Genomic DNA, 25,909 nt, shown 5'->3' with positions numbered 1-25,909 from the left:
GTCCAGAATTCCGTTAGCTCTCTTGCATGCAATAACACAACTTAAAAGGCCTTCCAAAATGAAGGGATAAACTTTTAAAAATATAGCCCAATCTTTTCAATCTAAACAAGTAAACACTAAAAATATATTTTAGAAATCCAGCAAACACACTAACCACAGTCAAAGCAAAGGAAGGCTTATGGCTTACCAAATGACAGTGGCTGTCTACAAGAGAGAGAAAGAGACTACTCCAAAATTCTATCTGACCTGGCAGAGCTCAGCACAGCTACTATTCTTCTTTCCTAAAATCAAGGCATAAAGAAATTGAATAAAACTTGCCAAAATGTCACCCGCTGCCTCCAAAAACAGATTAAAGAAGGGAGTGTCCAGAAATCAGGATGAAGTAAACTACTTAGAGAAGCCCCTTCTCCTATCAGTGGAACACCAGGGTAATAAAATGATAATAGGCCTTTTTGTCATCTTCTTTTTATAATTTATACATTTAAATTTCAGTTAACATTTAAAAAATATCCAATCAGAATGACAGGCATTTCCAGAAGTATCAGTTTTTTTAATCCTCACCCTTTTACAAATGTGAAAACTGAGGCTCAGTATAGCTGTCAAGGAATTTTCCTAAATCACTGAAGCTGTAAATTTGGGACCTAAGTCTAAATCAGTTTCTCATTTTATCTTGGCTAACTTTTTAAAATTCTGTTTAGGGACATGGGGAGGGGGAAGGGTAAGCTGGGACGAAGTGAGAGAGTGGCATGGACATATATACACTACCAAATGTAAAACAGATAGCTGGTGGGAAGCAGCCGCATAGCACAGGGAGATCAGCTCGGTGCTTTGTGACCACCTAGAGGGGTGGGATAGGGAGGGTGGGAGGGAGACGCAAAAAGGAGGGGATATGGGGATATATATATATATGTACAGCTGAGGCACTGTTATACAGCAGAGACTAACACAACATTGTAAAGCAATTATACTCCAATAAAGATGTTAAAAATATATATATGAAAGCTATACTATAAAATAGATACAGTGATAATATATCTGAGAGGTGGAATTATGGCTGCTTTTTAATCTATTTTTGGATTATTTGATTACATGATTTCTCCATAAAGAATATGAATCCCTTGTGTAATAAAAGTTACTCAAAACCAAAAAAAAAAAAAAAATTCTGTTTAGGGAAAGAGGATAGAATGAAGGTTTGAGCATAGAAATCATCTAGAAATCACTGAAGATACTGGGCCTGTAGTGCAGTTTCATTTGTAGTGGGTTTGGCTTACATTCTTATATTTAGTTTTATTTCTATACAACTATCAAAGAAGGAGGAAGAAGTTGGGTAATATTTGCATTTGCAACTAATTAAAGCAGAATTGCTTTTAGCTTTAACAAAAAGATCGTTTTGTGATCTCAGGTTAATATCTTTATTCTTAAATGGAGCATAAATAACATTTATTGGCTAAGATTATTTGCAATAAACAAGACTGTTTACTGTTTACCACCTAGCAGATGACTATTTGTAAGTCTCACTGAGTATGCTAAAAGCTTATACTGAGCTCTCATTTTACCAGAGTGAATTTAAATTAACTTCAGCAGCCAGAATTAATGAAACCGGGTAAATGATGCAAAGATATTCCACAGGGTATTCTGTTTTAATTAGAGATACAAAATGTGAGTCATTAGAGGTTTTTAAAAATGTTGCATTCTATTACTTTCTCATATTTTAAATCTAGGAATATAGATGAAAACTAAAAAATGTTAGCCATCTTAGTTCAGTTTTTAATGTATATCAGCTCTGAATTTATATTGAGTGAATAGTAAAGAGTCTGAATGAAGAACATAATCTGGAGGCATTCAGGTACAAGTCATAAATTTTATTAGAAGTTGAGTATCTGTTAATTAGCAGGCAGCTATATAACTTAACTATAAAGCCACTACAATTCAAACATTGTAGCATTACTACATGAATGAACACATATACAAATTAAACAGAAAAGAATATCCACAGATAGTTCTAAGTATGTCTGGGAAGTTTGATTGTGATAAAGTCAAGTTATAATCTTTAAAATTGATGCCTAGAAAAGTACACACCCATTGAAAACTAAAGTCTGTACCTCACACTACATACCAAAATAAATTACACCAGTTGCACATGTAAGAAGCTTGCAAGTTGCCACTTTATCCTAACAAAATGCGTCTTTTTTCTTTTTTTAATAAATTTATTTATTTATTTATTTATTTTTGGCTGTGTTGGGTCTTCGTTTCTGTGCGAGGGCTTTCTCCAGCTGCGGCGAGCGGGGGCCACTCACTATCGCGGCCTCTCTTGTTGCAGAGCACAGGCTCCAGACGCGCAGGCTCAGTAGTTGTGGCTCACAGGCCCAGTTGCTCCGCGGCATGTGGGATCCTCCCAGACCAGGGCTCGAACCCGTGTCCCCTGCATCGGCAGGCAGACTCTCAACTACTGCGCCACCAGGGCAGCCCAAGATGTGTCTTTTACAAATGTTTTCTCTGACTCTGTGGCTTGTCTTTTCATTATCTTGATAGTGATTTTCACAGAGCAGAAATTTTCTATTTTAATGAAGTCTAGCTTATCAATTCTCTTTCTTTCATGGATTGTGCCTTTGGTGTTATATTTTAAAAGTCATTGCCATACCCAAGGTCATCTAGGTTTTCTCCTATGTTATCTTCTGGGAGTTTTACAGTTTTGTGTTTTACATTTAGGTCTGTGGTTCATTTTGAGTTAATTTTTATGAAGGATATGAAGTCTGTGTCTAGATTTTTTTTTTTTTTTTTTACTATGGACATCCAGTTGTTTCAGCACTATTTGATGAAAAGACGATCTTTGCTCCATTGTATTGCCTTTGTTCTTTTGCCAAAGATCAGTTGACTGTACTTATGTGGGTCTATTTTGGGGCTCTTTATTCTGTTCCATTGATCTATTTGTTCTTTCACCAATACCACCCTGTCTTGATTACTGCACCTTCATAATAAGTCCTCAAGCTGGGTAGTGTCATCCCTTCAACTCTGTCCTTCTTCAGTGAGGTGATAGCTATTCTGGGTCTCTTGCCTCTTCGTATGGACTTTAGAATCAGTTTGCCAATATCCATAAAATAACTTGCTGAGATTTTGATTGGGATTGCACTGAATTTCTATAGATTAAGTCGGAAAGAACTGACATTTTGATAATACCGAGTCTTCCTATTCATGAACATGCAATATCTCTCCATTTATTTAGTTATTCTTTGACTTCATTCATCACGGTTTTGTAGTTTTCCTCCTATAGAGGTTGTACTTACTTTATTAGATTTATACTGAAGTATTACATTTTTGGCAGTGCTATTGTAAATAGTGTGGGTTTTTTTAAAACCTATTCCACTTGCTCATTATTGGTATATAGGAAAGCAATTGCCTTTTGTATATTAACCTTGGATCCTGCAACCTTGCTATAATCACTTATTAGTTACAGGAGTTTTGTGTCAACTCTTTAAGATTTTCTACATAGATGATCATGTCACCTGTGAACAAAGACAGCTTTATGTCTTCCTTCTCAATCTGTACACCGTTTATTTCCTTTTCTTGCCTTATTGCATTAGCAAGGACTTGCAGCACAATACTGAAAAGTTATAATAAAGGAGGACATCCTTGCCTTGTGCTTAATCTTAGTGGGAAAGCATTGAGTTTCTCTCCAGTAAGTATGATGTTAGCTATTGGTTTTTTTGTAGATCGTATTTATCAAGTTAAGAAAGTCCCTCTCTGTTCCTAGTTTACTGAGAGTTTTTCTCATGAGTACACACTGGATTTTGTCAAATGCTTCTTCTGCATATATTTATATGGGTTTTTTTTTCCTTTTTTTGTCTTGGATGGATTATATTAATTTTCAAATGTTGAACCAGCCTTACATACATGACACACATCTCGTTTGGTCATGGTATATAATTGTTTTCATACTTTTGTGGCTTCAATTTGCTAACATTTTGTTGAGAATCTCTGACACAATTTTTATCACATTTCTACTATAAAAGGTTTGAGAGTCTAACGAATTTAAGCTATTAATTAGTCTTATCAAATTGCGCTTTTTATTCAAAGATACACCATAGCAGAACCCTGAGGGAATGGATGGTGAATGGTAAGGCCTGAATTTACACTTCTTTTATTCTTTATACCCTGAACCCGTCTCTCAACAAGTGTTTATGGCTGATGTTTATTTTTTTTGGAAATTAGACATAGCTCACTCCATTCATTCATTCAACAGATTCTACAGCAGAAGGGAGGCTTCTAAGGAGGTAGTGTGTATTAGTGGGGCTGCAGGTTATTACAGGGAATCCAAGCAAGGCCTCATAATGGAGACAGTGATATTTGAGAAAAGACCTAAAAAAGTGAGTGGATGAGTACTGTAGATAGTAAAGAGAACAGCAATTCACGTAAAGGGAACAGCAAGTGAAAATGTCTGCCTACTATACTTGTTGAACATCAAGGACTAAAGAGTATAAGGTGTTTGGAAAAGAGTGAGCAAGGAGTAGAGGTAGAGGAGATGAGATCAAATATATAATGTGGAGGGTAATCATGTAGCAACTTTCCAGCATTTTAAGAACTTCAGCTTCAACTATGATGAAGGGGAAGACACTGAAGTCACATAATTCTTCTGACTTAGATTCTCAAAGGGTTCTCCGGCCACTGTGTTAAGGACACATTTCAGAGGGATAATAATTAAGATGACAGACAACGAAATCTTAATCCTGAGTGGTAATAGTGGAAAAATTGAGAAACTGTCAAATTCTGGTTCTATCTCAAAGATAGGGCCGACACATTTTGCTTCTGTATTGGATGTGAAAGGAGAGAGAAAGGAAAAAGTCAAAGATGAATCACATTTTGTAACTGAGCACCAGGAAGAATGGAGCTGCCCTTTTCTGTTTTGGAAAGTCTACAGGAAAAGCATGAGTGACTATGTGTGTATCTGATTGCAAGGTATATTAAGTTTGAGATGTCTATTAAATGACAAAACAGAGATATTCTGTTAGTAAGCAGTCTTGTTAGGTGGACCCAGTCTGTAAAGGACAACCATCAACCTACCTAATCTGCTCAATTTGAAGACCCATAAAGGACTTTGGGGCATTAGTGTAAAGAGGGCTTCCTTTTGCGTTTGTGTGTATGTGTGTTATTTGCTTTGACACTGTGGTTAGGCTAAAGTAGCACTATTCTGGGCTTTCATCTTTGGCAACTTTTTTCTCACCAAGAAGCTTTTTTATTGGGTTGACGCCAAATGAGTATTTGCCTGATTCTTCATGTCCTGATTCTTTAACTATTTTCCTAGTTTGGACAGCCACAAATTTGGTTAGTATTTGTTAATTTCACCCTTCAGTGTGGACACACTTGAAGCCAAGTGAATTCCCACCACACTGATGGTAGATTACATCTGAGCATGCTCAAAAGAGCACAGAAGGTTGTCCACGGGGAGGGTACTATCAGAGGCTGATTGACAGTATCTGTGTTGTAGACCAACTTAAGGGCAAACACATACGGTTGTTATGCTTTCCTGCTCCTGATAATAGGCAATGGCAGGCTCTGGATCACAGTGTTTGAACCCAGCAGGAATAGTTTTGCACTCTATGTGGCATGACTATGATAAGGGGTCTATATCTTATCTAGCATGTATCTTCTTTTTTATGCTACACAAATACAAGGCTGTCACTTTCTGAGACAATAAACTTTCTCTGGCTGTGACAGATTCAAAGCAGATGCCAAGTTAGAAACATTTCTGAATTAGGTGATTTGGGTTCCTTGACCAGGTTAAAAAAACAAAACAAAACTGTTTTTCTTCTTGGTTTCACATTTAAACAATATGAGTTAGTCTAAACTATATGACCAAAAAATAGAACTACTAAAATAACAGGCCCTTATCATTATTATTTTGATATAATAAATAATAGAGGGATATTGTTTTACTAATAATTACCAGCATTTAGTAATGACAAGCCAAACATTAAGCCTTTAGGAAATTTGTGAACTCCTTCATTTCTTACAATAACTCTGTCAGATTGGTACCAGTATTTATCACCATTGATGAAGAAACTCAGTTTCAGAGGAAGACACTGAGGCACAGAGAGGTTAAGTGTAACTTGTCCATAATTGCCCGAGCTGCTATGCTAGTCTGCTTCATCAACCACTATCACCACTATCACATTTCTTTAATTGGACTTTAGATTCAGATAAACAATTTTTCCTGGTTGCAAGGAAATCATTTAACAAGCTCAGTTTGCAATGCTTGAAATGCAAGTCTGAGCCCAAATCTGAGGACCCTAAACCATGTGATCACTAAAAATACTGAGTATCAATTCTGAGCCTTCTAATATGAGTTTGCATTTAAAATAACAGGTCCTATTAGGAATAAGTGTACAAATGGCATTCTAGGAGGGAATACATCCAACAGGTGTTTTAAATTCCTTTACTGGCAATGAAAAAGTATGAAGGCATTTCCTGCAATACTAAATGAGCTGATTTCCTTTTGGTGGGTAAACACTGAACTTTGTATACAAAACTTAACCTGAAAGTATTTTCTAAGTATCCTGCTATTACTCTACTCAAAGTTAGCCTTGTTATCTCCTTTAACAAACAAGAATGGTAAGACACAGTCTCAGTCAGTATAGTACAGATAAATCATTTGCAGTCTTGGGGAAACTTGTACCTTAACGAGTGTCTTCACTTTGGGGAAGACATGAATTCACAATTGCCATTCTCTATGCATATTATTGCCGTATAAACTAACTCCAGCAAAAGAAAGCTATAGTTAGGTAGATCCTTTCATAAAGTGATGCAGTCACTCAAGAATACTTTATAACCTAAAACGACTGGACAGTCGGTAACCAATGAATTATCCTAATGCTGATTCATCTGAGAGATCCTTTATTCCAATGACTTTCACTGCTATCCTTCTCTTTTCCTTTTGGGACTAAGACCTATGCATAAAGTCTTACTTACTCTAAGCTTCACCTTTGACTTCTCCTGTCATACAACTCGTCACTTTCCCCATCATATGCCACCAAATGCCAAAAAGAAATGTGAGTACTCTGCGGTCATGGCCCAGGTATTTCTAAAGAGATGAACACCTGTTCAAAAATCACTAATCCGAGAATAAATATATGTGGAAATGAACTGGGGACATGACTGGAATCAACTGAAACTGTGAGAGGCCAGCAGGGCAGATATGTGTGTCTGTGTGTGCCTTAAAGAATAATGTTCTCTATGAGAAGAAATGCTTTATTGCCCCAAACTTTAATCCAATTAATATCTGGGAATATATTTCAAGACCACTTGTATATATGTGTATGTACATAATGTTAGCATTGTATATTATTTGTGTTATGTTCTCCCTTCTATTCATGGGAATATGTTGCCTTTAAAGTTGAACCTTTCTTGTTGATTGTGCACATGGATGAAGGTTCACACAGTAAGATGAGTTCAAGGATTTCTTTCTCCAATATCATTGATATGAATTCCTATTACTTAACTTCTTTTTGATAGATTTTCAGATGACAGTCCAAGATAGTTCTGCCAATGGAAATCACAGGACTACCAAATATGGAAAAGACTTTGGAACACTTACAGTGTGTTTTCATGGTCTGCATCAGAATTCTACAGAAGGCTTTTGGCTGAATTGGCAGTGAAATGAGAATGGAAAGTTAGCGTATCAGTTACTTTTCAGTGTGGTATTTTTTCTTTTCTACGATTCTACTATGTATTAGAAAATACGTAAAAATCAGGAGAAGAGAAATGGTTAAGAAAAAATATAATCTGTCATGTTAAAGACATTCGGCACTTACCTAGACTCACAGGTAACATGAGAGAACATGAGAGCTGGCTTGTGAGAGCTAACCTTGTTCCAATTCCCTCACTGTCTTGATGAAAAGCGTTGAGGCTCAAAGAAGGAAGTGACCCTGCCAGAAGCATACCATGAATCCGTGATGAAAGGGAGACTCCTTGGCTTCTGTAGAGCCATGCCTCTGTGCACAAGGTATTAAAGAAGCATTAATTAAATGCCCCTTTACCTACTAACAACGTGGAGCTTAATCATAAGGTTTGGGCTTCTTGTCTCTTCTTTTCTTTTGCTTTCTCTTTTACATCCTTGGGGGCCTTAGTTTTTAGTTGCTCTCTTGAACTGGATTTACAAGACATTTATTTTCACTAGCTCTTATTGTTTTGGATTGTAGGCTGAATTTTTAAGAAGTTGGGGAAGGATACTGAACTGCCAAAAGTTAACAGATTAGTGGCAAAGAGATAAAAATAATTATAAGGCCAATTTCCCTGGGTATTCCCTGTGTACTTTAGGGGTAAAAATAGTATTTGTAAAGTGATTTCAAAATGTGCAAATATTACCTGTGGGACATAACCTACTGGTTAAGAGCACTAACTCTGAAGTTAATGTGGGACTTCAGGAGTGTTACTTCTTTGTGTTTCAACTCCTCTTTGAAAAACAACCTCCTCTAATAACCTCACCCATTTTACAGATCTGTGGCGTGGAGTTAATACAGGTAGAGTGCTTAGTAATCCATGCCACTCTTAAGTCTTTTAAAATCAATCTTACTATTGTTGTTACTACTATTATTATTTTGTTAGCTGTCCTTGAAAAACTTTGCCAGCAGTACTCACTTGCTTTTCTTTTTGTTGTATATTCTCTACATCCCACTTAAGCGTTCTACCAAACCCTAAGAGGCTCTTTTCAGATGTTTTACACCTCTTTACTTGTTTGTCACAGCAAAAGTAAAAGGAGTGTGGCTCCCCTTGATCGAACAAACCAGAACTTTGGTTTTCTCCCATTCATACACATTGGTGAACAGATGTGAAAAAACGACTCCATGGGGCTTTCAGTCTGGAGCCAAACATCCAGGCTCTGTGTGACTCGACACTATTATGCACACATGTTGTTCCCTTAGGACCCAAAAGAATCTCAACTAAGCCCATCATTATTTCAGGAATATGAAGAATGCTTTTTGTGAAGTAGCTGAACATAACAGAAATACAAGAAAAGGCAGAGGTGTTTCGTATCACAACTTTTTGAGAAATGCTCAGAGCTCTAAGATGTAGCTGACAATTCCCCCATCAGCTAATGCTTTCAAAGTTACCATAAATTTCACCATAAATACATTTTTTCAGCAATGGCAATAACGCGGTGACTATACTACTCAGTTCCTCACAGTGTCAGCATTAAATACATTAAAAGGGTAAGTTAAAATATCTGTCTGATTGCTTCTGACATAACCCCCAGATCTCTTTTATTTCTGTACTCCATCAATTATAATGTGGAACATTAACACAAATTATTTCTAAACACTAACAAGCAACGTAGCAACAAGTGGCAGACAATCAAGGGGAATTTTGCCATAGCACGGTGCTTCTTTTGTTACAAGCAGGAATGCAAACCCAAAGGACGTAATTTAGAGGAAACTCTGTCCTGTCTATTCTCTAGGAACTAGAACAAGGGGACTGAGAGAAGATGATTCTGGGTAAATCAAACCGTTTTCTCCTAATTACAGCTGAATAATAGGGAGCAAACTCCCATGGAAGGTTGTGGCCTGCTTGGAAGAAAGCTAGGAGGTTGCCCTGGCTAGGGTCTTTCATACACAGTTATTCAAGCTCACACTTGATCATCTGTCAGGGATGCTACGGTAGGGAGAGTTTTGCCGTAGCTGTGAGACTCAGGAAGATCACTTCCAACTCTAAAACCTACAGTTTTAATTTAATCACCAACACCAGCCATCATTAAGAGCGACCTCAAATAACTCCAAATCTGTTCATCTACTCACATATTCTTTACACAGTCAACAGGCCTCGAGTGATTACTACATGCCAGACACAGTTCTAAGACACAGAATAAGGGATAAGAAAGGTAACAACCTCTGTCACTGTGGGGCTTGAGTTCTTTGGGAAAAAGTTCACCTAAATACAAAGAGACACCAAAGATGATATTTGTTTTGATTATTATTCTGTGAAAGAAGTAAGGTAATCTGATAAATTGGGACTAAGTTAGGCTAGTAGGACAATCAAGGAAAAAATATCTTTAAGAGATGAGTGCCAAAGAATAGAAAGGAATCATTTATGGACAATTTTTCTGGAAATAATATTTCCAAAACATGGGAAGAGCAAATACAAAGGCCCTGAGGCAAGATGAAGCTTAACTACAATCAAGGAACAAAGAGAAGCTAAAAGGTTAGGTCAGGAGATAACCACACAAATTTACACCAGCTGGTCCCTAACTTGAAGTCTACGTGGATATATTCTTGAGGTGAGTTAGACATATATATCATCCAAAACACAAAAAAAAGTTGACTCCAAAATTACCGTGGAAATTCTGAGTGAGACTCTTTACAAAGGCACAACCATATTAAAGATCACAGCCATCATTCTCCAAACTCCACTCTGGCCATCACTTGCAGGCATTTAACGGGGGTGTTTAATATCCTCTCTAAAATATTGGGCAGGAAGAACAAACATCCTAGCATGTCTGCACCGTGCACCTCGTGTCTCACAATTGAAAACTAGCTGGAGCTCACCCTGCTGATGGCTTTGCCGGTTTTTTTTACCTTTTATTAAGAGTCCCACCTCTTTTAAGAACTGGGATATATTTTTTGAGGGAAATCAACTATAGGAAAATTCAACTGACAGAGATCATACTGTACTTGACTTTTCTGTTCTTTGCTACATTTGTTTGTTGAGACAAACGTCTGTTCTTAGCCTTTTTGTAATGCCTCTGTTAAACAGAACAGACACACAGTACACTGCACATACTTAAAGAACACAATTTACGTTCTGAAATATGCATATACCCATGGAACTGCCAACACAATCAAGAAAAGGAACATATCCATCACTTGCAAGTGTTTTTAAGCCTCATTCATAAAGCTCCTTATTTTCCCTCACATTCCACCCCTCCACATCCCCAAGTGACCACTGATATTCTTTCTATCGTTAGAGATGTGTTTGCAGTTTTCTAGAAATTTATATAAATGGATTCACACAGTGAGGACTCTTTCATCTGGCTTCTTTCACTCAATGGAATTATTTTGAGAGTAACTCATATTTTTGTGGGTATCAATAGTTGATCACTTTGTCTTGCTGAGTAGTGTTTCACTGTATGAGTATACCACAGTATGTTTACTCATTCACCTGTTGATGGGTGCCCGAGGTTGTTACAATTCTGTCTATTAAAAATAAACATGCTATGATGATCCACGTACAAGTCTTTGTATGAACATATGCTTTCACTTTTCTTGCATAAATATCTAGGTGCAGAAAGGCTGGATCATACGGTAGGTGTATGTTCAACTTATAAAGAAACAGCCAAACTGTTGACTGAAGTGACTGTACCATTTCCCTTCCCACTAGCAGTGCAAAAGACTTCCAGTTCCTACACTGCCTCACCAATACTTGGTGTGCTTGGACTTTTCTAATTTTAGCCATTCAATAGGTGTGTAGTGGCATCTCCTGGGGCTTTCATTTTCATTTAGATAATAATTCACTACATCGGGCAACTTCATGCGCTTATTTGCATCCGTACACCTCCTTGGCAGGATCTCTTTTTAAATATTTTTACCCATATTGTTAATTTAAAAAAATTTTTCTGATTACTGAGTTTTGAGAGTTCTATACGTGTTAGAGACACAAGTCTTTTCAGGTATATAATTTGTAAATATTTTCTTCCAACCTGTGGCTTTTCTTTTATTAATAATGGCTTCCAAAGATGAAACCCAATTTATCACTTTTTTTCGTTTATGGATCTTGTTTTTGGTGTCATCTCTAGGAAATCTTTGCTTAACCCAAGGTCAAAAAGATTTTGTCCAAGTTTTAGAGATTTATGTTTTGATCTACATTTAGCTAACTCTTTATATGGTGTGAAGTAGGGATCAAAGGTCATACTTTTGCATATGGCTATCTAGGCACAATATCCGTGTGCTATATGCTTCCAGCAACATTTGTCAGGAAGACTATCCTTTCTGCTCAAAATTGGCTTTGCACCTCTGTTGAAAAATCAATTGTGCTTATATGTGTGCATATGTTTCTGGGATCTACATTCCATTTGACTGACGTATTATATCTGACTCTTGGTTATAATACATTCTTTCACTGATGTCTTTTCACTTGCTCATGTAAATAGTCTCCCAGTAATATAGCCTTACCATTTGACTGGACATACCTAGGTATACCTGAAATGCATTTGATAAATCGATGGATCTTGCACTCAAACTAGGGTTACTTTCCAAAAACACTTAATATGTTGAGGTGTAAGAACTATGGATCCTACAGCCTTCCTGCCTCAACCAAGTGTATGTTAACACATCCGCACGAGCTATTTTGCATGTGTATGGGGCTGTAGAGTCTGGGGAGTATGAGAGTGGTATGTGCTGTCTATCCCAAAAGATCATCATACGAGGCAAAGGAAACATTAAGGAAATAGATAGGAATAGTCAAATGCCAAATGTTAAAATATTTCTCATGCGTTTTTAATATTTACATTGAGATAAATAAGCAAATTATTATAAAATACAATACAAAACTTTAGAGAATATTTCAAAATGCTCTTTTTTGCCAGATGCAACAAGACACTAGTAATAAATAGAGGAATTTTCTGGAACCAGCTTGTCTTTCTTTTTTTTATCACCATCGAGCGATGGGGTTGTATATTGTACATGTGGGTGTGAATAAGATGGAACTTGTCTCAAAAAGAGAAATGAGCAAAGAATATATGTTGTCAACTTGTCTAAAACATTTTTTCATGTTCTGACTCATTTTTCTTTGTATTGGCATTTCAAGGGATTTCGTTTTTTAATTTGACTATTAAAAAACCTTGATAACTTCAGTGAAATCCCATGAAGATAATATAAACAACTGGAATGGAAAATGAAAAGATGATAATAGCAACCTGCACTGTGATATTTCTTGTCAGTGTTCTTTACTATTTAGAATAGTAACAAATCCCATATTCATTTGACTTTTTGAACTTTGGCCTTTACTTTGGTGGAAGAAGTTCCTTTCACTTTGCTTATTATCTGTTTGCAATGAAAAACAATTCATGACCATACTTTGATATGATCACCTTAGAGTTGTATAGAGGGAGATATTTATATATCTATGGGTTCAAGGAAGTTTAAAGGCTTGATATTTGAATCCTGTGGAATGTAGCCTCCTTTCCCACAGGGAAATGAACATATACATGTACTTAATGTAGTTTAAAATAAAGCAACACCTGTTCGTAGAGGCACCTTCTATTCCAGGCATGTTTAGGTAGAGGGAAGGGGAACAAGAGCTATAAAACATAACTCTTGTCTATAAGGAGTTTACAGTTTAGGGGGGTTGAGGGCACTCAGTGACTCAACGGGGATGAGCCTGATGCAGGTGGCTACAAGGTCACCCTTGGATAAACTCAGCTTTAGGAAAGACCAGCCTACTCTTATTCTGTTAAACTCTTTAATGCGGTGTCCAATAAACCTGAATATCAAGCTCAAACGCCACTTTAGAAATGTTTCCAGGGGTGCTAACAGCCAACAAGTTAATATGATTCCTACACACTTGACACAACTCACCAGAGGTCTTGAATTCGGTGAGCATATTGACCTCCTTTAAGAAAGATCACCATTGAAACTTCGAATGCTAAGTTCTAAGAGAATGAAGTAAGTAATAAGTGATATTCAGCTTCAGAGGTGGGAGAGAAAAGAGGTCTCACCTTGAGTAGAACATGTTGTTGGATTCTCCAAAGTGGCAAACAATAAGGAGAACACTAACCAACTAAGACTCTGAATAAGTTGAGAATTAAGATGAAAGCCTAAGATGGAGGTCAAAAGGTCCCCTAGATTGAAGGATACACTTAGGCTGAAAGGGAAACGATTGGAAAAGATGTAGAAAATGCTAAATATTTCACAAAAAATTTATTAGAACTAATAAAACAACTTAGCAAAGTTTGTTTGCAGAATATGAAATCAACATATACGCATCACTTGCATTTCTGCACATTAGCAATGAACAATCCGAAAAAGAAATTAGGAGAACAATTCCATTTACAATAGCATCAAAAAGAATAAAATACTTAGGAATAAGCTTAACCAAAGACATGAAAGACTTGTACACTGAAAACTACAGTGTTACTGAAAGAAATTAAGGAAGACATAAATAAATGGAAAGACATCTCATGTTCATGAACTATTGTTAACATGTCCATATTACACAAAGCTATCTACAGATTTAATACAATGCCTATCAAAATCCCCTATTTTTGCAGAAATAGAAGAAACGACTCCAAAATTGATATGGAACCACAAAGGACCCTCAATAACCAAAGCAAACTTGAAGACCTCACATTTTCTTTTGAAATGAAGTTTTCTTGTTACTGTGGGTTAAAAATCCAAAGTCCTAAATGTCCATAAATTATCCTCCTAAATTTACATTTTAGTTCATTCTTAGTGACAGGGCTTTCAGTGCCTGAGTGGCATTGAGGGCTCCTTCAATATCTCTAGCTTGGACTTCTGTCACTGACATGGTGTGGGTATCTCAGAGCCTTGGCTCTTTTACCAGTTGATCAAGTCCCGCATGAGCCATGCTCAGAAGGGCCCCACGCTTGCTTGCTTTCATGCTCTGCTATTGCTGTCTTGAAATTCTTAATGATTTTATCTCTGAACTTACGTTTTGTAAGTAAAATTTATGGGACAATAAAATATACGCATGAGCAGAGGAGACATGTGCAATATGTGTGTCTGCCACCATTCCTGCTGCCCCATTCCCATCTAGTTTTCACCCTGCTTATGGCGTGCTTTCCATGACATGCTTATTTCGTACCCATTTGGAGTCTTACTGAGTTCCACCAGAATTCTGTGCTACTGGTCACATCCAAGACTAAGTGAAGGTGTTAACAGCTCCGGGAGGCCACGCTTTCCATCTGAATCGGAACTTACTTCTAACACAGAAAGAAAGCAGTTGTTTTTTAAGAAACAAGAATGTCCAAGGAATCTTATCATATCCTTTCTTACTCGTGTTACTTCCCAATATTAGCCAAACGCTTCGGCTGAAAAAGATGAAAAAGAGAAGAGAGAACAACCCATAGAACCCATTTAGGGCTCACCCTAATCCAGTATGATGTCATCTTATCTCGATTCTATCTGAAAAAAGAATTTACTTGGGCACATTCACAGGTTCCAGGTGAACATGAATTTGGGAAGGACACTATGCACCCCAGTGCAAATACTTTCAACAACACTTTTTCTTTGCAGTTTGAACAAGAGGCACTATATTTCATTTTGCACTGGAGCCCACACATTATGTCACTTTTTACTGTTAGAGCCAATGTTGGAAAAAGGGGCTTCATGAGACAGTCAAGTGAGTCTGTCAACTGAATTCTAGAATTATCCAGACTTACACACTTTGTTGCAGCAAGTTGGTTCCAGGCAAACCCATGTGAAAGGGGCATGTCCACAGTGGAGCAGAGAACTTTTGTCTCTCTATCACCAGACTCACTCCCAAGAGGAAGGAAAGAAGAGCTTAGCAAAGCATGGCCAGTTATTCTTCCTAACTTTGCCAGTCAAGTAGGTCACCTCACCCAACCAGTGTCAGTGAATATAAGAGCAGGGAGGTTAAAAGTTATACTAATCAAATTCCCTTCACATGGAGGTACCATTAGGAATGAGAAGGGAGATTGTCACTAATGCTTCCCTGTTTTTTTCAATCTCTTAACCCACTCAACTATGCCTTTAAACCTGTAATTAACGGAATATCACTCTCCCTTCAGGAAAAAGAAGAGACCTTTATCAGGCCAGTCCTGCTCACACTTTTATGGGGCTACTCATTTGAGTGGCCTCCGGGAACTGCTGGTGGACGACTTAGAGTTTCATCCCAGAAGTCTCTGATATGGGCGAGAAATTGCATTAATTTAAATTAACTCCAGGGCTACTCATATCCAATGATCAGAAACAACTTTTTATTCGACCAGCCATCCACAGCACAGCTAACCACAGAAAGCTGATGAGGTTAAATGACACACTAAGGTTAAATACATAAAAGCATCCAGTAATACAATTCAGAAATCATCAATCATCAATCAAAGGTGAAAGTACACCTTTGCCGGTATCAAATTCTTCACAGAGAAATTAAAAGGGCACACATTAAACGCTCTTATGAATTAAGGTCCCAAAGTATTAAAGCCCAATTTTGAAATCAAGTGTCCTTGTTACTGTGGGTTAAAAATCCAAAGTCCTAAATGTCCATAAACAATCCTCCCAAATGTACATTTGGTTCATTCTCAGGGACAGGGCTTTAATTGCCTGAATGGGACTGAGGGCTCCTTCAGTATCTGTAGCTTGGACTTCTGTCACTGACACGGGTGTGGGTCTCTTAGGGCCTTGGCTGTTTTATCAGTTTATCAAGTCCCTCGTGAACCATGCTTTTAAAGAGTCTAAAGAGTTCCTAAGATACAATTTGATTTTACAGCACTATCCCCCAAATTTAAAAACAATCTCAAAAGCAAGCCAATCCCCCACTCCTAGAAGAGTGAAACTAGGCACATTTTTGTTCCCAGAATCCAGTACAGAATTCGACCAAAGAACATAGCAGAAACTCAATGGCATCTGAGAGAAAGATAAAGTCTCTTTCGTTTCAGCCTCACTAGGATGTCCATTAGTCTATGCCATTTATTTGAAATTTCTGACCTGCCAACTTCGAACCAGGAGGAATCGTTTAGCCTCACGTTGATTTGTCACTATGAATTTGCCATGTGCAGTGCACAGCCCTGAGCATCTGTCACACGTGGACTCTTGAGTTATCCCTCCTCCTTGATGACTTTGTGGTTCACACTGCAGTACTGAACTGATTATGGCTTCTGTCGAGTGACATTACACCTCCAGTTCTGATGTGTAGATTTGACAATCCTATGCCGCCACGGCCATTTTCACTGCCTCCTGCTATGGAACTGCATAGACCAAAGGCGGCTGCCTTTAAGAGAACACTTCTTTCTCCAACATAATTGACAAATCCAGTGTCAGCTTGGGTCCACATGTAAAGGGAGTCACTTGAGCCTACGGTAGACCATACGTGTCAATGCCGACAAGTTCTACAAAACATGTTTTCCTTACAATTGAGTCTTTGTCTCAGTCAAGCCTGCTTGGGAAAAACTCTACCTGAAGAGTAAGGCAAGGTGGACGGCTGCCTGAGACTTTCCTGCCCTGTAAAATCCTGCACACTCTCCAGTCAAGTGCCAGGTAAAGGTCTCTGTATACTAAAGATCCTCCAGGTGCCTTATTCATTCCGCTCCAGGTATTGCTCAGTCACCTGCAACTCCCTAACGCCCCTTTTCTTTATGTCAGACTTTTACTGAAGTGGCTCTAAAGAAACAGCCCCTCTCCCACGCCATAAGCTGCAGCCATCAGCCAAAATCAAAGTATCTTACGGCTGGTATAGTGGGTTGGATGGTGGCCCCATCCAACAAGTATATATCCATGTCCTAATCCTTGACTGTTACCTCGTTTGAAAAAAAGGTTTCGCAAATGTCATTAAGGATCTTGAGATGGGATTTCCATCCTGTATTATCTGGATGGGTCCTAAATAGAATGACAATTGTCCTTATTATACAAGAAGGGCAGAGGGACATTTGAGACATACAAAAGAGAAGATACAGACACAGAAAGGGGGTGATGTGAAGACAGAGACAAAAACTGAGTGATGTGGCCTCAAGCCAAGGAAGCTGGCAACCACCAGAAACTGAAAGAGGCAGGGATAGAATCTCCCCTAGAGCATCTGTAGGGAGAGCAGCCTTGCTGACGCCTTGATATCACACTTCCGGCCTCTACAACTGTGAGATAGTAAACTTCTATTGTGTTAAGCCTCCAACTTTATTAGTCTCCCAGCAAGCACGGAGGACACTTATACAGCATGCATTAAACCTTTTCTAGGCTTCAGCAGTTTACTGCACAAACCTAAATATTTTCAAACAGTCAAAGGTCTCAACTTCCCACCATACATTAAAGACCAAGGCACTAGACTACCTTCCTTGGCAGTACCAAAATATTTTCCACATGGACATTTTCCTCTCCAAAATGCCTGCTCCTTTCTTTTTATTTCTCAGTGTTCCCAGGTAATGCACCAAATGTTAGGGTCTTTTCATTACCTTCCAGCAAGTACAATGCCTTAATTCCATTTGGTTTGGAATAAATTAGGAAATAAGATAAAAGAGAAAAGATGGAGGGCCGAATATTCCTGTTACTGTTGATAACCCTGGCTTGAGAATCCAGTTTGAACGCAATGATCACATAACGGAACCCCAGAATTGGGCAGATTTACTAACTCGTTATACACAGAATGAGAGAAACAGAAGACACTCACTCACACTCTCAAGGGAGAGAACAGAATTAGTCAAGGCAAGCATGCTCACTTAATTCTTTTCAAGCTTTCTATATAAGTCACTTGATCACCCTGGGGCAGAGTCAGTAAAGAAGCAGGGCTGAAATGACCCTAAGAGCTCTCTTGACGGGACTGAACCATCAGGAGCAGGAAAGGAACATTCCCTCACTCCCCATCACCACCACCCCCAGCAGTAAAAAATGATCATCCACATTGACAATGTAAAAGAAATCAGAAACTACGCTAACTCTGATTCACTCTTAGTATACCAACAGCTAATCAGGAGCCTTGTGCAAAAGCATCTTGACTAGTCGCTAATAAAACTCTTTAGAAGCAGACCCCTCCACATGCCTCAAAGGGAAGATGCAGACCTCTATGCTTCAGGATTTTCTCACCAAAACCCCACACAATTTCTTTACTATTCCAGCCAAGTATGGCCTAGCCCTACCCTCATACCTGTTTTTCTTGGTTTAGCAATAAAGAAACATAGATGGAAATAAAGAAGAGCTATCAGGTAGAAAGATATAAAATAGTGGGGAAAATATTGTAAGTAGAGTCAAGTACCACCACCGCTTACTAGAAGTGAACTTTCAGCACCAACATTAATATTTTTTCCTGTTATATCTGTAAAGTGATAATAAGTAATATGTACATAACAATTTTTAATTTATTCCAATCTCATTTTTATAACTAACTACTTCACAACAAGTAACATGCTAAGGCAGCATCAATAGATGTAAAAAGGTAGTCCCTGGCCCAAAGGAATGTTGCCTAGGAGAACACAGAGATATGTAAAAACTACAGTCACAATACAGTGTAGCGAGTGCAACAATCAGGCATGCAGAAGTGCAAGGGTAGCAAAAAGGAGCGTGTGATCACAACACTGAAAAGAAGAGTGCACACAAGACATAATATGTAAATTGAGTTTTGAAAAATGAAGTGGGTTTCCCAGGTGCCCCATAGGGAGAAAGGAATTCTCGGAGGAGGGAAAAGCATAAATGAAGACAGTGAATTGTTCACATAATCCAGAAGCGAAGTAGGCAATGGCAGGAGAAACGATTGGCCACAGGCGTCATGAATACTTGCATGTCTGCGTTTTAGCAAGTCCATTCTAAAGGAAACTTTGAGGATCAACTCGGGGGTGGGGGGCCGCGGGGGGACAGAACTAGTCATGCCTGCAAGAAACAATGTACAGTTGTGCAGAACACTGGAACCAGTTTCTACCAACCCACCAAAAAAAAAGACTTCAAAGGCAACGTGGTTATCACAGGAAGGGCTTGTTTTTGTGTTTGTTTTTAGTTCATTAGGCCTCACTTAAAATTCTGATTCCACAATGCACTTGCGTTGGGATCTTGAACAACACTCATAACCTCTGCAAGTTTCAGTATAGTAAGTTTATGTGATTACCTTCATCTGTAATATCCCTGTGTTGCAATCTTAATTAATTAAGATTAATTCATCTTAATCTTAATCTCAAGTGCAGGTCAAACACTAGTTCCTCTGTGACTTCTCCTCTGAACTGATTCAAAAGCCTTCTCTCCTGTCCTCATTTGGCTTCTCTTCTCTTATGGAATCTCATAAGAACTTCTACGACCTCTTTGGTTTTTTGTTGTTGTCGTTGTCTGTTTGTTTTTTAATTGAAGGATAGTTGATTTACAATGTCGTGTCAGTTTCAGGTGTACAGCACAGTGATTCCGTTTTCAGATTCTTTTCCCTTAGAAGTTATTACAAAATATTGAGTAGAGTTCCCTGTGCCATAGAGGAGATCCTCATTGTATCTATTCTATGCCTTCTTTGAATGACCGTAGCACTTGTTGTCTGTATCATTTTTATGTCTGTTGTGGCTTTGTGACTGAACATGAAAATTTTCTGTTTGTTCATGTCCTGGCCCTTCCTTTAAAATGTGTTCATTTATCTATTTCATATTTATTGACTACATCTTAGATACCGTGTTAGCTGCTTGTTCTAGATGTTAGTAAAATATAGACCTTCCTGCTCAAAGGGTCACAGTATTTGTGGGAAAACAAAAAAATTAACAACCTATGTCTCAAATAGCTTTGTACTTCCCAAAGAGAACACACCTCGTAGGTACAATAAATATATGTATTATACATAAATGTATAAATAGTTAATGGCATTAAAAACTTGAGATAACTGCTTTTCTATTCTGAGGAAATGATCATTATATTTCACCAGGAGCTCAATACCACTCTGAGAATGAGGGCTTAACCCCCATCCTGACTCACTGCATCGCTTTCTTACATGAAAATAGACAAGTCTGTACATACTCTCTACAAAAAGGCTTATCTGGAATGAATTCCAGATAGCAAGAAGAAAAATTCAAGAGGTTCAGAGAAGCATCCAGAAGCTCAGATGATTGTCTGGCACTAATACAACTTGCTTGACAGGAAAATAGAGCCGTAAATCTCACAAAATTAGATGATCTTTTAAGGATTTCAAAACCTCCTGCTATTAATTGGAAATCCTAGAAGAACAGCTTCTTTTAAACTATACTGATAATATGCTTTACAGCTTAATATTCAGCAGCCTATGTTGTGGCTAAGTGAGCGTCAGGAAAGAAGGAAACTTGTGGTTTAGCTCCATTTACTCCGGAACCTCTGGTCAAAACATCTGCTTCTGTGCTCAGCCATCTTATCATGTGTACAATGGAGGCAACTCTAAGAAAACATAGTTACAGACATGTTGCACGGTTTCACGTGTCATTGTCTTCATTTGTTTCAGAAAACCAATCACATCTAAGCTACGACTGAAAGAGTGCAATGTTATTTGGGGTCATCTAGTGCAGCTCTGTCAAAGTAAAGAAAAGGAAAGGGGCTTAGAATAACTATAATTTTCCCAAGAGGACACAATTATTTTATGGTAAATCTGGGTCAAGAACCCTGATCTCTTTGATGCCATTCCATTGTTCTTTCGTTGGGTTCTGAACAACCCAGAGAAAGAAAGAGAAATCAAATTCCTATGTGGTACAGCACGTGGCAAGATTGGAATTGGAGAACTACCTATTAACAGGTATCTGGGAAATTCTTCAAACTAATTGAGATATATACCAGGTACATAAAAAACAGTATGTGTTCTCAAGATGATTCTGTGGAATGAACAGAACAGAACATAAACAATCAAATAATAACACAAAACATTTTTATAGATTTTTAAACCTTACAAAGCATTTTCATGTTCATTATCTAATTTAATCCTCAAATCAACTCCATGAGACAGTTATTATTTTCCCATTAGAAATGACCACATATTAAATCCTTAGTGATTGCTCAAGAAAAGCTGAAATCTTGAGTGTTACATCTATTAATGCCAGGGTTGGGTGTTTTCCCATGGGAACACTGGATGCTAAAATCAACAGGGATTTTCAGCGCAAGATGGCAGACTAGGAAACATTTACTTTCTGTTCCTCCTGAAACCATATTTAAATAAAACTGTAGAAATACCAAAATTAAGCAACCAATAAAAGCCAAGACATTGTGGAAGTCATCAACCACAGAAAGATTGCAACACATTTTGAGAAGGCAAACAATGAAATGGAGGAGCCATGAATAAAATGATTAAGAAAAGACTACCCTAAGTAGGGTCTGCACAAAGCCAGTCAGCTTTTGCTGAGCTCTGGTTATAGTAAAGGGCAGAGGAAAGAAGAGGGGCTGAAAACAAGGAGACAAACATCAGTTTAGGAACAAAAGTTCATTTAATGAGCTCCAGGGAACACCCAGCCTGCTGCCATACTAACTCATGAATTACAATGGATTGTTGGTAAGTAAGACAAGAAAACAGGGAACAAACAAAACAAACAAAAATCAAGACATCGTTTCTTACAGAACTCTTCTCAAATGAGATCAAGGAACTATGGTTCAATGCCACAGCTGTAAATCATTTCTGCTCCTGGAGAGGTTAGAAAGGGCTTATAATATTTAGCCCTTTTTTTCAGACAGAATTTAGGTCTGAGCAAAACCTTTTGTGTCCTCAAACCTCAAAGTTTATTGGGGATGGAAGTCCAAATTAGCTGTCACATATCATAAAAAGAATCTCATGGGCAGAGGGTCAAACTAATTTTGGAATATATGAATTATGCCCAGTGTTATTTTCAATAGATTTGAAACTAAAATATATAAATACATTTTTATTGATCTATATGACTCTGGGTTCTGAAACTTCTACATGTCACATGCGTGATACATAACACACAATGTCAGCCCCAGGAGACAGAAAACACTCCAATGAAGCAAGCCAAAGAAACAAGTTTCAAACAAGGTAAAGTCATGTGTAGACCAGGATTTTTCAATTCCTTCCTGTCATGCTGAAGCTTCCAGCTCCTGAATAACAACACATGTTTCCCTTGCCCTAGACACCCAAGAGTATGTCTCCTCTCTTGGGCGTAAGAATCGCTAGAGTTACATATGTGTAGTAAACAGTGGACCCAGCTGGCATACTCACAATGACCAAATTGTGTTGATCGTACTTTAAACCAATACATCACTCCACGATGAAGTTGCAATAAACGATATATTTGCTTGCCAGACATGAATGAGATGCCTTACTGGATATACTCCAGGAAGGCCAGAGAAACTGGAATAATTTACTGGTGAATTTCTTTCCGGATAGCCCATGATTTGTCTAGAATATAAGCTTTACATATCTGGATCCTTCACACTAGACCAAAGGGAAAATCTGGGCTGCAAGCCTCAATTAGAAATGTGGGGCGCTGCTATGCTGACAGCTGGTGCTCCCTGACCTGTATCTTCTGAGACTAGAACCCCGTGTGGTGGATGACCAATTCATGCGTTGAACAAAAGAAGACCTCCTACAGGGCAGTGTACGTGTTCATCACACGTATGGCACTTAGGGCTAAGTACCATAAGGGCCACAAGAAAAAAAAACAAAAGTAACACATGAAGCATATATGATAAGGAGGCGCCACAGTCCAGAGCACGAGCTCTGGAATCACACAGCCTTGCTTCGAATCACAGCTAAGCCACTACCATCTGTATAACCTGAAGAACAGTCGAAGGTTTAAATGTTGTTTTACCAAATTTCGAAAAGGAAGTGAAGAAAGAACCTATCTGCCAGGAAGGGACATCGTGGGCTGCAGCACCCAGGCGGGTCAGGGCTCTGCATCCCCTGCTCAGAAACCTTCGCCACCTGGCTCATGGTGATGCTGGCAGCTGAGCAGCCCTGGAGAAGGTGCTCCCGTCATCAGGCCTCGCAGAGAAGCTGGGGAGGTCCCTGGAGGAGGCGGGCCACAGCCTGGCAAGCTCTGGGTGCCTCCTGCACTCAGCTCTGAACAGGCTCTGGTCCCTGGGCCCCTTGGGGGGGAAGAGCTGGCCGATACATACGCAGGGCTGAAGGGCCTGCAGAGCCGGTGCCCAGGCAGGGTGAGCTCTGGAGGAGAAGGCTTCCACAGTCCCCAACAGTCTCCGCATGGTGGTCCATCTGGTGCCAAACACCTGCCACCCACAGCGAGAAGTCCCAGCCACTAGAAAGTCCAGAAGGGGTCGGGCACTGGGGCCCCGCCCTTTGCCCTTGGGCCGGGGTTTCTCCAGGGGCTGGGCTTGCATGCGCCCCCCACCCCCCGCCCTGCCCCGCCCGCCCTTTCTCTGTGACGAGTACAATGGACATGTCACAAGCGCCAGGCTGAGCCATCCAGTGTCCAGTGCGTGCTAGACCTTGAGAGGAGGTGAAGCGAAGGAGAAGCTCTCCCAGTTTCACACTCTGTTCTCGGATCGCTTGGCGCACAACCGGTCCTACATGGGCAATGTACTATGCAAATTTCGTACCTGGCTCCGCCACGGCCGCCGGCCCCGCCGCCCGCCCCGCCGTGGGGCCCCGGTGGGCTGTCACCCGCTGGTTTGGCCCTCCTGGGAGGCTGCCACATCTGACCGGGACCACCCTGCTGCTCCAGCGCCTGCCTTCTGCCCTGAGCAGGGAGTCAACGTCAGGAAGCCGGTACCATCCAGTCACCTCCCACTGAGGAGAGGGGGGCTGGGGAAAACAGGGGCAGAACGGAAAATGACAGCCTGGGAAGGAGGTGAGAAGAGGGAGGTGAAGGCCCCATCCCATGCCGTGCTGTCCTCTGCCCCAACTGCATGCTGCTCCCTGCTGCTGGAGAGGCCAACAAAAAAAGTGCTGGGTGAAGACCACCGGCCCAAATCACCAGGTTCACTGACGTCTGGGAAGGAGCTGCAGCGTGAAGAGTCTTCACGCATCCCAACAAGAAGCTCCTCTTCCCTGCTATCTACCAGCAGTAGGCCCTGGAAGCGGAAGATTCCCCTGCCGCTTTTTCTGCCGCTGCCAGGGCTGAGGTCGCCCCCGTCGGGGAACGAGGCACTGACGTGGGATCGAGGTGAGCTGCCCCCTCCTCCTAAGCTTCCGTGCTTAGCTGCTGCCAAACACCCAGGCACCTTGGAGAAGAACATTCAGTGTCGCTGGAAAAAGATCCCCAAGAACGTGAGGAAGGTCCAGCCACCGTCCCATGAAAAAGAACCCCCAACACCCAACTGTGTAGCTCCTACCCCTCCTTTAAACTCACCTACCCCTCTTCCAGCCCCTACCATCGATCCCCCTATTGTAACTGGGCAGCCCAGGACTTCTGTGGCAATCCCTTCCACCAGCATGGTCACGGCATCTGGAAGTGTGACCTTGCAGCCTAGCGTCTACATGGACACTGCTGCCCCTTCCGGAGCTGTCAGTTTCCATTCGGCTCCTGTTTTCCCCAGCCCCCCATTTACAGCTCCGGCCAGCATCGGTGCTTCAGCAGGCAGCACCTCTGACACTGTACCTATGGACACCACACCTCCTTCCCAGGCTGTCATTTTCCATTCGGCTCCTGCTTTCCCCAGCCCCCCAGTTACGACTTCGGCCGGCATCGGTGCTTCAGCAGGCAGCAGCTCTGACACTGTACCTATGGACACCACACCTCCTTCCCAGGCTGTCATTTTCCATTCGGCTCCTGCTTTCCCCAGCCCCCCAGTTACGACTTCGGCCGTCACCGGTGCTTCAGCAGGCAGCAGCTCTGACACTGTACCTATGGACACTACACCTCCTTCCCAGGCTGTCATTTTCCATTCGGCTCCTGCTTTCCCCAGCCCCCCAGTTACGGCTTCGGCCGTCACCAATGTTTCAGCAGGCAGCAGCTCTGACACTGTACCTATGGACACCACACCTCCTTCCCAGGCTGTCATTTTCCATTCGGCTCCTGTTTTCCCCAGCCCCCCAGTTACGGCCTCAGCCGTCACCAATGCTTCAGCAGGCAGCAGCTCTGGCACTGTACCTATGGACACCACACCTCCTTCCCAGGCTGTCATTTTCCAGTCTGCCCCTGTCTCCAGGCAGAACCAATAGGCATTTCACAGGGCTGTTCCTAGTTCTGGGAACACACCTCCCAGTAGTAGCAATGCCTCAGCCCATGCCTCGACGCATTTACCTGCAACGTGGTCAACAGATAGACCAACACTTCAAGCTTCCTTAGACCCAGGTCTCCCGTCTCAGGCCACATTGGGGGCCAACGATGGGCAGAGGCCTAACGATAATTTTC

At 40.2% G+C, this 25,909-nt stretch overlaps 1 protein-coding gene across 4 annotated transcripts in view; it reads right to left on the bottom strand.

The window, feature by feature from the left end:
* The window catches only part of LOC309658679 (olfactory receptor 10H1-like), a 119,838-nt gene that overhangs the window by 51,663 nt on the left and 42,266 nt on the right, over positions 1–25,909 (bottom strand). Inside the window, exon 1 of one of the 4 annotated variants that reach the window (XR_014262372.1) lies at positions 188–1,414. The exons of the other annotated variants lie outside the window; for them this stretch is intronic. The gene's annotated coding sequence lies outside the window, so the exon portion shown is untranslated. Of the gene's footprint in view, positions 1–187; positions 1,415–25,909 lie in introns of those variants that run through there. 4 annotated transcript variants of the gene reach the window in all.

The sequence above is a fragment of the Balaenoptera physalus genome, assembly GCF_965194825.1.
Source record: "Balaenoptera physalus genome assembly, chromosome: 3".
Lineage (NCBI taxonomy): Eukaryota > Metazoa > Chordata > Mammalia > Artiodactyla > Balaenopteridae > Balaenoptera > Balaenoptera physalus.
The sequence above is the reverse complement of the archived record's forward strand: the minus strand, read 5'-3'. Positions and strand labels throughout refer to the sequence as shown.